The 14,034-nt window shown below is 42.3% G+C and overlaps 1 protein-coding gene and 1 non-coding gene across 2 annotated transcripts in view; both read left to right on the top strand.

Moving 5' to 3' along the window:
* The window catches only part of LOC101439620 (cationic amino acid transporter 4-like), an 86,971-nt gene that overhangs the window by 17,728 nt on the left and 55,209 nt on the right, over positions 1-14,034 (top strand).
* On the top strand, positions 12,674-12,780 carry LOC131274709 (U6 spliceosomal RNA). Its single transcript, XR_009181995.1, has one exon. It is a non-coding gene; the product is annotated as a U6 spliceosomal RNA (small nuclear RNA).

Raw genomic sequence — 14,034 nt, 5'->3', positions numbered from 1 at the left:
GAAGGCAGGGAGAGGGAAGAAGAGATGAGATGTGGAGGCATTTTTGGGACTTGGAGTTGTCCTAAATGATATTGCAGGGACAGATGCTGGACATTATGTATCCTGCCATAAGCCACTGAATGGACTGGGGGAGAGTGTAAACTACAGTGTAAGCTATAATCCATGCTGTGCAGCAGTGCTCCAAAATGTATTCACCATTTGAAATTAATGTGCCACAATGATGAGGGAGATTGATGATCTGGGGGGATTAGGCGGTAGGGGTGGGATATATGGGAACCTCTTATATTTTTTAAAGTAACATTTTTTTTGATCTATGTGTCTTTAAAAAAAGGATTTAATAAAAAATGAAATAAAAAGAAAAAACAAAAACTGGTTCAGGGAAGCCAACATGACTCTGTGGTTGAGCCCTCACTTTCCACACAAAAGGTTCCAGGTTCAATCTTGAGCCTTGCACCTTAAGAACAACAACAACAAAAAAAGCTAAGCCAGTCTTACACTATGTCCCTCTCCCTCTCCTTTCCTAATGATGTGGATTCCTGGGTCCCACTTTGCTGTAGCCACCAGCCCCAAGGCCTGAGAATTCAAAATGTCTAAAGGGTAGCAGAACATGCCACCAGTTGCAGCTGCAGCTGCAGCTTTTAACTCAGTTTTGCTATCATGATTCTTTTCCTTTGCCCCTTTATCTTCAGAGTGGTGTCCAGCCTTCCTGTGGTGTCCTAAACCCTACAACATTTTTTTCTCAGGCCTTTTCTGACTGTCCTCTAGCTATTTTTCTGGGATAGAAGAGAGGCTGGTATCTTACTGGTCTGCCATCTTCCTGGAAGTTGGTTCCTCACTGGTTTCTGAAGTGACCAGCTGAGTAGAATCTTCAGCTGGCACGTCTCTTTCTGTTCCTTCATTGCCTTCTGAAGAACGATGTATTTGAGAGTGATCAGGATTTTCTGATTCTTCCTTTACTATCAGACATTCCATTTCTAGGGAAATTCCAGAATCTTCCATGGATTCAGCTTTCACTTTGATGGGGCCACAACTTCCACACAGAGACAGGACTGACCTTTCAGCATCTACTACCATCCCCTGATGACCTAGGTGCTTCTTTGCCTCCAGGAAATGTTTCTTAATAAATGAAATCCCTGCTCTGTTCTCCAAAATTCATTGTCTGTTTTTATGCTAGTACCATGCAGTTCTGACCACTGTAGCCTTCTTTCAAGGTCAGGCAGTGAAATTCTTCCACATCACTCTTTTTTTTTTTTTTTTTTTTTTTTTTTTTACTTTTAGAATGCTTTTGGCTATTAGGGTGCAGTATTCCTTCCCAATGAATCTGGAAATTGCCTTTTCTATTTCTGTAAAGTAGGCTGTTAGACTTTTGATAGGTATTGCATTGAATCTATAAAATCAGTTTGGGTAGGATTGATATCTGCACAATATTTAGCCTTCCAATCCATGAGCATGGAATGTCTTTCCATTTCTTTAGGTCTTCTTTGATTGCTTTCAGCATTGTTTTGTAGTTTTCTAAATACAGATCATGTACATCTTTGGTGAAACTGATTCCTAGGTATTTGAGTCTTTTTGTTGCTATTGTTAATGGAATTTTTTCCGTGAATTCTTCCTCCAATTGTTCAACACTAGTGTATAAAAACATTATTGATTTTTGTGTGGTGGTATCATATCCTGCCACTTGACTGAACTCATCTGTTGGAGGGAAAGCTTTGAACCTTTCCCCATTGAATACGATGTTGGCTGTGGGTTTTTTCAAATATGCCTTTTATCATATCAGGAATTTTTTTCTATTCCTACCTTTCAGAGTGTTTTCATCAAGAAAGGATGCTGTGTTTTGTAGAATGCCTTTTCTGCATCAATTGCAATCATGTGGGTTTTCCCTTCCATTTGTCAATGTTATTACATTGATTTTTTTTTTTTTATGTTGAACCAGCCTTGCATACCAGGAATAAATCACACTTGGTCGTGATGTGTAAGTCTTTTTGTGTGCTGTTGGATTCAATTTGCAGAATTTTTTTGAGAATGTTTTCATCCATGATCATTATAATGATTGATGTGTAATTTTCTTACAGGATCTTTATCTGGCTTTGGTATCAGAGTGACCATGACTTCATAAAATAATTTGGGTAATTTTCCCTCAGTCTCAAATTTTTGGAAGTGTCTAAACATGGTGGATGTTATTTCTTCTCAGAACACTTGGTAGAATCCACCTGTGAAGTCTTCTGGTCCTAATCATATCTTTGTTGAGAGATTTTTGATGACAGATTAAGTCTCTTTCAATGGAATTGGTTTGTTAAGTTCTTGTATTTCTTATAACATCAGTGTTGTTACAAGTTGTGCATCTCTAGGAATTTGTCCATTTCACCTAGGTTGTCTAGTTTGTTGGCATCTAGTTTCTCATAATATCCTCATATCCTTTTTATTTCTGTGGGACCATAACTTCCCCCCCCCCCTTTCCTTTCTGATTGTATTTATTTGCACTTTCTCTCTTTTTTTCTTGGTTAGTCTAGCTGGGGGTGTCAATTTTATTGATCTTCTCAAAGAATCAGCTTTTGGTTTTGTTGATTTTCTCTATTTTGTTGTTGTTGTTATTCTCTATTTCATTTATTTCTGCTCTAATATTTATTATATTATTCGTTCTGCTTTCTTTGGGATTGGTTTGCTTTTCCTTTTCTAATTTCTCTAGACGTTCTGTTAAATTTTTGAGTTTAGCTTTCTTCCTCTTTAAATGAATCTTTGGGGCTATAAATTTCCACCTCAAGACTGCCTTCACTGTATCTCTTAAGTTTGGATAAGTTATGTTCTCATTTTCATTTGTTTCAATATATTTACTGATTTCACTTGCACTTTCTTCTTTAACACACTCATTATTTAGAAGTGAGTTGTTCAGGCTCCACACATTTGCTGCTTTACTTTTTTCCTATTCCTGATTTCCAGTTTTATTCCACTATGATCTGAGAAGGTGCCTTGTAGAATTTCAATCTTTTTTACTTATTGAGAGCTACACTGTGACCCAACATGTGGTCTATCCTGGAGAAAAATGGGCACTTGAGAAGAATGTATAACCCGCTGAGTTTGTGTGCAGCATTCTGTATGTCTGTTAAGTCTAACTCACTTATCATATTATTCAAGCTCTCTGTTTCCTTATTGCTTTGGGGACCAGTTGTTCTAATTCTATCTAATCATTCTGGTATCTCCAACCATTATTGTAGAGATATCTATTTCTCCCTTCAGTTTTGCCAGAGATTGTCTCATGTATTTTGGGGCACCATGGTTAGGCTCATAAATATTTATGACTGTTATATCTTTGTGGTGGATTGTCCCTCTTATTAATATATAATGACCTTCTGTATCTCATAACTTTTTTGCATTTAAAGTCTGTTTTGTCCGATATTAGTATAGCTACTCTTGCTCATTTTTGGTTACTGTTTTCAGGGAGAATCTTTTTCCAATGTTTCACTTTCAGCCGGTTTTTTATCCCAGGGTCTTAGATGAGTCTCTTGTAAGCAACATATGGATAGCTCCTGTTTCTCTTATCCATTCTGTCAGCCTATATCCTTTGATTGGGGAGTTTAATACATTCACATTCAAAGGTATTACTGTAAATGCAATATTTACTTCCTCCATTTTCTTCTTTGGCTATCATATATCATATCGTAGTTCTGCCTGTATTTTTACACTTTTGGTTATTCTTTCTGCTACCCTTTCATCTATACTCTTTTCCAGGCCTCTCTCTCCTTTGATTTTCTTTCAGGTTCTAAGGCTTCCTTTAGTATTTCCTGCAAAGGTGGGTTGTTTTTTATGAACGCTCTTGGTTTATGTTTGTTTGTGACTATTTTATACTCACCTTCCTATTTGATGGGCCATTTTGCTGGATAGAGAATTCTTGGCTGGCAGTTTTTCTCTTCCAGTATCCTAATTATAACATACAACTGTCTTCTCATCTCCTCTGTTTCTGATGAGAAATCCATGCTAAGTCACATTGGACATCCTTTCTATGTGATGGTTTGCTTCTCCCTTGCTTCTCCTCAGAATTTTCTCTTTACCTTTGACATTGGACATTCTGGGTAGTGTGTGTCTTGGAGTAAGTCTATTTGGATTTATTCTGATTGGTGTATGGTGTGCTTCTTGGACATAAAAGTTCATTTCTTTTGTGAGAGTGGGGAAATTTTCAGTCATTATTTCCACAAATACTCTTTCTACCCCTTTTCTCTTCTCTTCTTCTGGAACTCACATGACATGTATATTATTGCATTTCATGTTGTCATTCAACTCTGTGAGCCCCTGCTCAATTTTTCCATTCGTTCCTCTCTTCAGTTTCAATTGTTCTGTCTTCAGTATCACTTATTCTTTCTTCTATCATTTCAAGTCTGCTGCCTCTAATGTGTGTGGGGTTTTTTTTAATCTCATCTGTTATGTCTTTCATTCACATGAGCTCCGTGTTTTCACTACTCAGGATTTCAAATTTTTCCTTGTGCTTGCTCAGTGTCTTCTTGATGTCATTTATCTCTTTAGCTATGTTGTCTTTCAATTCATTATTTGGTTTTGCAAATTTCCATGCTGTTCTTAATTAGTTCACTCAAATCATGCATCTTTTTTGGTGCTTTGAATGTATTCCTTTTCTTAGGCCGTGTCTTCCATTTTCTTAGTATGGCTCATCATTTTTTAACTGATGTCTTGGCTTCTGATTAGGATGGTAGTTTAGTCAGATGCTTGAATTCTTTCGCTTTTATAGGGGCTTAGTGGTGGGAGGCTGTGTGTTACTGCTGCTCTTTGATTCTTGGTTCAACCTGGAACGTTAGGACTGTCCCTGTTAGCTGCTCAAAACTGGGCTCTCAACCCAGGAATGGGCTGCAGACCTGCTTCCTAGACCTTTTATGTCCACTTCCTCGCTCTTCCAGGAGATGCCATACTTTAGTGGTCCTCTCAGATCAGGGCCTGCTGGGGCTATGTCAGCTGCAACACTGACAGGATTGTCCTGTTAGAGGTTCCTGCCTGGAGGCTAAAAGGCTTGAAATTCACACCGTCTCAGAGACAGTCCTTCAGCCTTCATTGGTAGCCCCCTCCTTTTTCCCAGGTAGGAAATAATTCCACTCCCCTCTGAATCCTCAACAATCAGTCCTGGTTGGTAGAGAAGGAGATTTGGAGGGTTGTATCTCTTTAGCCCATTCCAGCTCCCAAGGCAGACAATGGTGTGGCCCACTCAGCGTGGAAGGGCTCATGGGACAAAGCAGACCAAGTGTGTGGTCAGAAGCTGTGTCCCTCTCTCTCCCCTTTCCTGGGGAGGTGCATCCTCAACAATTAGTCCTGGCTAGAAGAGAGGAGATTGCCAGGGTAGGATCTCCCCAGTCCTGTGCTGTCTCCCAGGGCAGACAACGGCATTGTCCCACCTGGGCTGGAAGGACTGGTGGGACACAAAAGACCTAGTCTGTAGATCAGAAACTGAGTCAGCCTTTGGATGTGTCCCTCTGTCTTCCTTTTTCTGGGGCAATGGATCCCTGGAGCCCCCTTTGTATCCAGTTCAGAGGCCTAGGAATTCTAGACTCTTTAGTGTGGGGGAGGGTGCTGGCAGTAGCAGCTGCTCGTTTCGATTCAGTTTTGCTGTCATCGCCATTGCCCTCCTTTGTCCCTCTCTCTCCTGGGCAGTGTCCAACCCTTGCCTTGTAACCTAAACCCTAGATCTTTTTCCAAGCTGTCTTAGCCTGTCCCCTAGCTATTTTAATAGCAGAGTAGAGAATTCCATGTTTCTAATCTACAATCTTCTTGGAAGTCCCACTATTTCTTCAAATATTGTCTCTACCCCTTTCTCTTTCTTCTAGAAGTGTCCCGACAATGAGTATTTTGGGTCCCTTGATGGTGCTCAAGAAGACTCTAGGCTGTGTTCACTTTTCTTCATTCTTTTATCTTTCTGCTTCTGAAACTTAATCATTTACATTTATCTCAAGGTCACTGACTCTTCTGAGAGCTCCAATCTGCTATTGAACTCTTGTAGGAAATTCTTTGTCATTGTGAGCTTCAGCTCTGTTTAGCTCCTCTTCATGATTTCTCTTTATCACAATTCTCTGTGTTCATCTAGTTTTTCTGATTTCCTTTAGCTCTTGGAGTATATTTAGAACTATTTTCAAAAGGCTGTGACTAGTATTTCCAAGAGCTGGTTTCCTCATTGGTGATTTCTATTTTTTTTTATCCTGGTCCTTTGCACAAGCTCTCACTTCCTATTTATGTTTTTGCAATCTTTTTGTTGCACTTTGGGCAATTTTATATTTTAAGGTGCTAACTCTGGAATTTAGAGACTGAAGCATCTATTCCTTATGTTTGTGTTCAGGTAGTGTGATGACAGAGATTTCCTTGATCACCAGGAATTAACAAAAACAACCAAAAAAAAAGCCTTTTCCAGTCTTGCAGATTGGCTTGTGTGCATGCTGATCTTCAGAGCCTGGCTGTTCTGAGTATAAAGAATAGCCCAAAGTAAAAGTGTAAGGCCCCTTCCAGCATTTTCTGCAGCTGTCTCTTGTTCTGGCATACACGCGTAACCCTAGGAATTTTCCCACTTACATGGAGATGAATATCCTCATTCTGCTAGGAAACAAGTGTTTCTTCATGGTCCCAGGTGCTACAGAGTATGTCCCATGACCTGTAGTCCTTTGCACCAGGCGACTGCAAACTGACTCTTCTCCTGTAGTGTTCTATAGGAGAGCTCTGTGAGTCACCTCTATGTGCAGGGTAATATCTGGGATGGTAAATCTGCAATGAGCATCCAGGTTCACCCTTCAGGCTGTCTCCAGGCACAACGGAATGGACATGCATTCACCCTAGTATATGCACAAGGGTCATACTCTTGCTTCCAAAACTGGAACCTGAGACCTGATTAGAAACATGGGCTGGTTTCTTGCTGAGCTGGTTAGGGGATGAGGGAAGGACCAGCAAGGGTGTTATGAAACCCTAACATTTTTACCTTTTTCTCAGTTCGGTGCTCATTGTAACCCTTCAAAATTTTCCAGGGCTTTGAAAAAGATGTTTCTTCCATTTCTTGCTTGTTGATTAAAGCTTCTGTAGAGGTACAGAGCCCTGCCTAGAGTGTCTTGTTCCACCATCCACCTTGTGGGGACAAGTCAAAGGGGAGGCAAAGGGTGTTCAGACATAGGGAATAGGGTGCACAGAGAGACAACCAGCACCTAGCACCTGTGGGGAAGGGGCTCTGCAAAGGGGATCACAGGTGCCCAAGAAGAGAGAGCTCTTAGAGAAGGCCAAGTGTACACCAAAGGGCCCAGTAAAGGGCAGTCTTAGCTAAGACGGTGTGACAAAGAGGCAGAATGAGATCCCCTATATGTGAGTCACAGTCCTTTTAGCAGTGAGGGGGAACAGGTCCCTATGGCCTTGTGGGCTGTAAGCTGCCCATGCCAGTAGCACATGTGTGTAGACCTGGAACTGAAAGGCTCTCTAGAGATGGCCTGTAGGGAGGGAGTACTGGGTTCCCGTCCTTGGGAGTTCTGCCACATTCCCCAATGGAAGAGCAACAATCCCCAAAGTGCAAGGGCAGTGACCAGTGAAGAAGGATGTCCCAATGATGGACCTTTGATACTGATGACTATGCTTATGAGACTGTTGTGCTTGAAATTTCAACTTGACCTAGTGTTACAGGGTGCCTAAGAGTTACCATGCAATAGCATACATGTTACTCAAATGTTGCCACTCTCTGAGCCAAACTCAGCATATATATGCATTACCTTCCCCCCAGCATAGGACATGATTCCCAAGGATGAGCATCCATGGGACTGAGGGATTACTACTGTAGCAGTTTGATATGGTTATGAATTCCAAAAGTAGATATTGGATTATGTTTGTAATCTGATCTGTACCTGGGCATGATTGAGTTATGATTAGAGTGTTTAGTCCCCACCCCTTGGTGGGTGGGGGCTCACAGATAAAAGGCATGGCAAAGAGCAGAGTTGAGGGATTCTGATGTTCAAGATTTGATGTTGAAGTTTGATGCTGAAAACTTAAGCTGGAGCCCTGGAAAGTAAGCTCACAGAGGCAAGAGGAGCTAGCTGCAGAAAGTAAGGAATCATGAACCCAGAGAGAAGCAAGACCCTGGAAGGGAGGATCCAAGAAAGCCTGAACCCTCACAGCTGTTGGCAGCCATCTTGTTCCAACAACTGAAAATAGACTTTGGTGAGAGAAGTAACTAATTCTTCATGGTCTGGTATCTGTAGGCTCCTACCCCAAATAAATACCCTTTATTAAAACCAACCAATTTCTGGTATTTGGCATCAGCACCCCTTTGGCTGACTAATACAACCACCAAGCATCAGCCAGTGATGCAACTGGAAAAAGACCTTGCCTTGCAGGAAAATCCTATCCACCAGTCATGTGGGTTCAAAGCCCCCTCTCAGTTGAGAGGTGGAGTGGGCATTGCCATCCCAGGGTCCTCAGGATGGAGGAAAAACTGTGCACTTACTGGTATTCTACTATAGAATTATTGTGACTCTACCAGTGAAAGAAATTATATCATTCATGTGGAGACAGTGGCCAGTGGAGTTGCTGAAGGCACAGAGAGGAAAAAAGAGGTGTGATATGGGGACATTTAGGGGACTTAGAGTTGTCCTGAATGATATAGCAGGGGCAGATGCAGGTATTATATGTCCTGCCATAACCCACTGAGTAGATAGAGAGTGTAAACTACAATGTAAACTATAATCCATACTGTGTAGCAGTTGCTCCAAATTGTGTTCATCAAATGCAATGAATGTACCACACTAATGAAAGAAATTCTTGATGTGGGAAAAGTCGGGGTTGTGAGGAGTGAGGCATATGGGAACCTCCTATATTTTTTACCGTAGCAATTTCTGTTATCTATGTATCTTTTAAAATTAAATAAAATATATATTAAAATAAAACCTGCTCCTGAGAGCCCTAGGAAAATCTGGACAGCACAGACAGACCACAGGGCCTCATGAAACCAGCACACCCTCAGCAAGCTCTACCTGGGGATATATGAAAAGGTATTTCCCCAAAAGAACACAGTTATCCTCATTTATAAATCCCCTAACTATGATTCTTCTCCTTTTATGAACCTATAATTTTCATTTTAACTGTTTAGAATATTTCTCAGAGACTTAAAGCCTTTTGTACTGTTCCTGTGCTGGTGGAGTCTGAAAGCCAGCAGATACATGGCCAACTCCTACTCTCCAGTTCTTCAGGCCTGCAATGGACAATGAACACAATGATGATGGACCAGCCCCAGCCCAAAAGGAAGGAGTTTCTTCAACCGCAAAACAGTTCCTCTGCCCCATAGCATCTACATCTGTTCTCAGAATTAATTAGTCAGAAGGGACAGCAAAGACTGAGGAAAGAACAAAAATAAGGGAAGAGCGTAACTGCTGACCAAAGCAGATTTATTGTTACTGTAATTAGCATCTTGTTAACTAACATGTAACTCTGATATAAAAAATAAATTCATATGGGAGCACATATAGCTCAGTAGTTGAGCATGTACAAGGTCTTATGTACAAGGTCCTGGGTTCCTATATACAAGGTCCCGGGTTCAATCCCCAGTCCCTCCAAGCAAAGAAAAATAAATAAAAATAAAACCAAATAAAATTTTAAAATAATAAATTGGGAAGCAGATTTTGCCCAACAGATAGGGCATCTGCCTACCACATAGGAGGTCCATGGTTCAAACCCAGGACCTCCTGACCCGTGTGATGAGCTGGCCCATATGCAGTGCTGATGTGCACAGGGAGTGCCATTCCACGCGGGGGTATCCCCCACACGGGGGAGCCCCACACGCAGGGAGTGCACCTCGTAAGGAGAGCTGCCCAGCACGAAAGAGGTGCAGCCTGCCCAGGAATGGTGCCGCACACACGGAGAGCTGACTCAGCAAGATGACACAGCAAAAAGAGAAACAGATTCCCCATGCTGCTGACAAGAATACAAGCAGACAACAAAGAACACACAGCGAATGGACACAGAGAGCAGACAACCAGGGGAGGGGCAGGGAATGGGAGAGAAATAAATACAAAATAAATTTTTAAAAAAATAATAATAAATTACCACACAAGATGGAGAATAAAAATTAAAATAAAAAGACAGGGTAAGTGAATTGCAAGCCATTTTGTTCTGATCATTTCTTAAATTTAAGAAATAGAGTAATTTAAAACAGAATGACAAGATAACAACAATTCAGAACCATCTGAAATGGCAGGATCTGCCTTCTTGGTGTCTCCAGCTTCTCCCCTAAAGGGCACAGGGAGTTAACAACAGAAAATATAACTGAGGCTTCCCTTGTAGTCTTTTATAGAATAAGATTCATTTCTATTCTACTCTCATGTCAAGAGTAGTGGCCGATTCTATTGGCACACGTGAGCTTCTTTTTTTTTTTTTTTTTTTTTAAGATTTATTTATTTATTTAATTTCCCTCCCTCCCCTGGTTGTCTGTTCTTGGTGTCTATTTGCTGCGTCTTGTTTCTTTGTCCGCTTCTGTTGTTGTCAGCGGCAAGGGAAGTGTGGGCGGCGCCATTCCTGGGCAGGCTGCACTTTCTTTCACGCTGGGCGACTTTTCCTCACGGGCGCACTCCTTGCGCGTGGGGCTCTCCCACGCGGGGGACACCCTTGCGTGGCACGGCACTCCTTGCGCGCATCCGCACTGCGCATGGCCAGCTCCACACGGGTCAAGGAGGCCCGGGGTTTGAACCGCTGACCTCCCATATGGTAGACGGACGCCCTAACCACTGGGCCAAAGTCCGTTTCCCCACGTGAGCTTCTTAAGAGCTGAGATTCTCTGGACAATGAAAATTTAAGTTAGTAGCAACTTAATTCTTTGTAAGTAATTCACCAGATATTACTGCTAAGGAGAAGGAGGAAGAAAAGGCCTTCTGGAAATCTTATTTATTTCTGGTAAGATTTCTAGCACTGTGGGTTAAAGGAAGTGGAATATGAGTTTGGGGAAGTTAAATGGAACAGGCTTTTGTGTTTATCTCTAGTTAACTTCATAAAAAATAGTCAAGAGAAGAGGATGTGTCTCAAGAGATTGAGCCCCCATCTACCATACGGGAGGCCCCACATTCAATTCCAGCAGCCTCCTGGTGAAGGCAAACTGGCCCGTGCCACAGAAAGCTGGTGGCCCATGCCACAGACAGCTGGCACAGCAATATGATGCAATAAAGGGAAACAAGTAGACACAGGAGAATGTGCAGCAAATGGACACAGAGAGCAGATAGCAAGTGCAAATGGCAAGGGGGGGGATGAATTATTTTTTTTTAAAGTCTACAATTTACAGGAAAAAAAAAACAAAGTGTGTCACCAAGAGGAAATTATCAGTCACTTCTCAAGGTGGCAAACCTACCTGCCCAAGGTCTAGAAATTTCAATGCAATGCTGACAGGATTCAGGAATCCAGGGCTCCAGAAGCTGGAAACCACAGGAAGGGCTCCATGAGGAGTCATGTGAAGGTTCACAGAACTCTGTGCCAGCAGGCCAATGGTTAGGATGCTAACCAAGAGAGAAATAAAGATTTGCCATTTTCTTCACAAGAAGTTTGTGATGGTTTTTCTTTGAATCAAAAACTGTAGAGGATGTTGTAGCAGTTTGCTATTATTTATGTACTACAGAAATAGATATGGATTGTGCTTGTAAACTGGTGTGCTTCTCTGAGCATATTAGATTGCATTAGATTCAGAGGTTTCACTTTTTATTCTATTAAATCAAGATTAGGGATTTTTTTTGATGATGTCATTAGGGTGACTCGGTTTGATTCCCCACCCCCACCCTCTTTGTGGGCTATACAAATGGATGCTCAATCAAAGACAGAGAAGTAGATACACAGAGAAGGAGAACACAGAGAGTTTTGTTTTGGACGCTGGAGCCCTGGAGAGAGACTCTAACAGTTCATCCGGCAGTTTGCAGCTGAAGAGACCAGAGCTCTGAACAGCTGTGAAAGCCCAGAAAGAAACAAGACCTGGGGAGTGAGATGAGCCTTATGCTGGCCTGTGGCTGAGATCAGAAGAAGCTGGGACCATGGAGCCTAAGAAGGAAGAGAAAGGTTGAACCCTAGCAGAGACCACATCCATCTCACTCCAACACGTGGCAACAGACTTTGGTGAGGGAAGGAACTTACTCTTTATGGCCCATGACTGTAAGATTTTACCCCAAATAAATACCCTTTATAAAAGCCAACATGGGAAGTGCATGTGGCTCAGGTGACTTGCTCCCAACTACCACATGGGAGGTCACTGGTTCAGATCCTGGTGCCTCCTAAAGAAGACAGCAAGCTGGCTCAACACGAAGGCACGGGAAGCTGACACAGCAAGAGATACAAGAAAAAAACATAATGAGAGGTCAAACAAAGTAGGGGCAGAGCTTTCTGGTGCCTCCTAAAAGATGACAGGGAGCTGATGTGACAGACAGGTGTCGCGAGCTGATGCAACAAGATGAGTTGACAAGACACGCCGGGAGGAAAAACATGAGAGACACAACAAAAGCAGGAAGTGGAGGTGGCTGAAGTGGATAGGCACCTCCCTCCCACATCAGAGGTCCCAGGTTCGGCTCCCAGTACCTCCTAAAGAAACAAGGAAGGGAAACAAACAGCAAGTGAAAAACAACAAGGGAGTGGAGAGAAATAAATGTTAGGAAAAAAAAGAAAACCAAATAAAAGAAACTATGCAATAAGTAAAACAGTGCTCAATTTGGAAGCACATACACTAAAACTGGAGCCATAGAGAGAAGATTAGCATGGCCCCTACATAAGGATGGCATGCAAATTCATGAAGTGTTCATATTTTTTATTTACCACTGAGATTTTTATCAAATTTAACTGTTCTCAAAGCAGCCACTCAAAGCTGAAATAGCATAGTAAAGAAGCAATGTAACATAGGAATCTGGGAGAAAGTAATTTTAATATGTTGATTATCTGGCTCAGACATCTGATTCTCTTTGTTTGGACTTGAAGACAGATGAAGGAAAAACCTTGTTTTGGGAAAATCAAGCTGAACCAGTAATATTAAATCATCTAAGACTATCTAGTAAAGGACTCTTGTCCAATGTCATTGATAGTTTGCTTCAAATGACAGTGGACTAGGAAGCAGAGTTGGCCCAATGGATAGGTCATCCATCTACCTCATGGGAGGTCTGCAGTTCAAACCCCGGGCCTCCTTGACCCCTGTGGAGCTGGCCCACGCACAGTGCTGATGTGCACAAGAAGTGCCGTGCCACGCAGGCACTTGTAGGGGAGTCCCACATGCAAGGAGTGCACCCCACAAGGAGAGATGCCCAGCATGAAAGAAAGATCACCCTGCCCAGGAATGGTGCCACACACAGGACTAGGAAGCAGAGTTGGCCCAATGGATAGGTCATCCATCTACCTCATGGGAGGTCTGCAGTTCAAACCCCGGGCCTCCTTGACCCCTGTGGAGCTGGCCCACGCACAGTGCTGATGTGCACAAGAAGTGCCGTGCCACGCAGGCACTTGTAGGGGAGTCCCACATGCAAGGAGTGCACCCCACAAGGAGAGATGCCCAGCATGAAAGAAAGATCACCCTGCCCAGGAATGGTGCCACACACAGGGAGAGCTGATGTCAGCAAGATGATGCAACAAAAAGAGACACAGATGCCCATGCCACTGACAACAACAGAAGCAGACAAAGAAGAACATGCAGCAAATGGACACAGAGAACACATGACTGCGGTGGAGGGGGGGAAGGTGAGAGAAATAAATAAAATAAATCTTATTTTTTAAAATGACAGTGGACTCTAATTCTTGCAGCCTTTTCTGGAAGCCTGTAGCAATACTTTATTTTTTCATTCTTGGTCTGTGTTGCTACAAACCCCAAGGCTTGATCTTCAAATACTAGAAAAGTCTAGTGTTGTTCTATAGGAACTTTACAAAATCAAGAGTAATAAGAAGCACTTTCAACTCTTTACAGTTCATCTGATGCTTCAAAAAATACCAAGAACAATGTCCAGAGCATGTCTTTCTCTGTAAGAACCTAAATGCAACTCTGTTCAATTTGGGTTTAGCAAAAAACAATCCCCTGTTCTC

The sequence above is a fragment of the Dasypus novemcinctus genome, chromosome 19 (genome assembly GCF_030445035.2).
Source record: "Dasypus novemcinctus isolate mDasNov1 chromosome 19, mDasNov1.1.hap2, whole genome shotgun sequence".
Lineage (NCBI taxonomy): Eukaryota > Metazoa > Chordata > Mammalia > Cingulata > Dasypodidae > Dasypus > Dasypus novemcinctus.
Note: the sequence above shows the minus strand (reverse complement) of the source record. Positions and strands in the feature narration are given on the sequence as shown.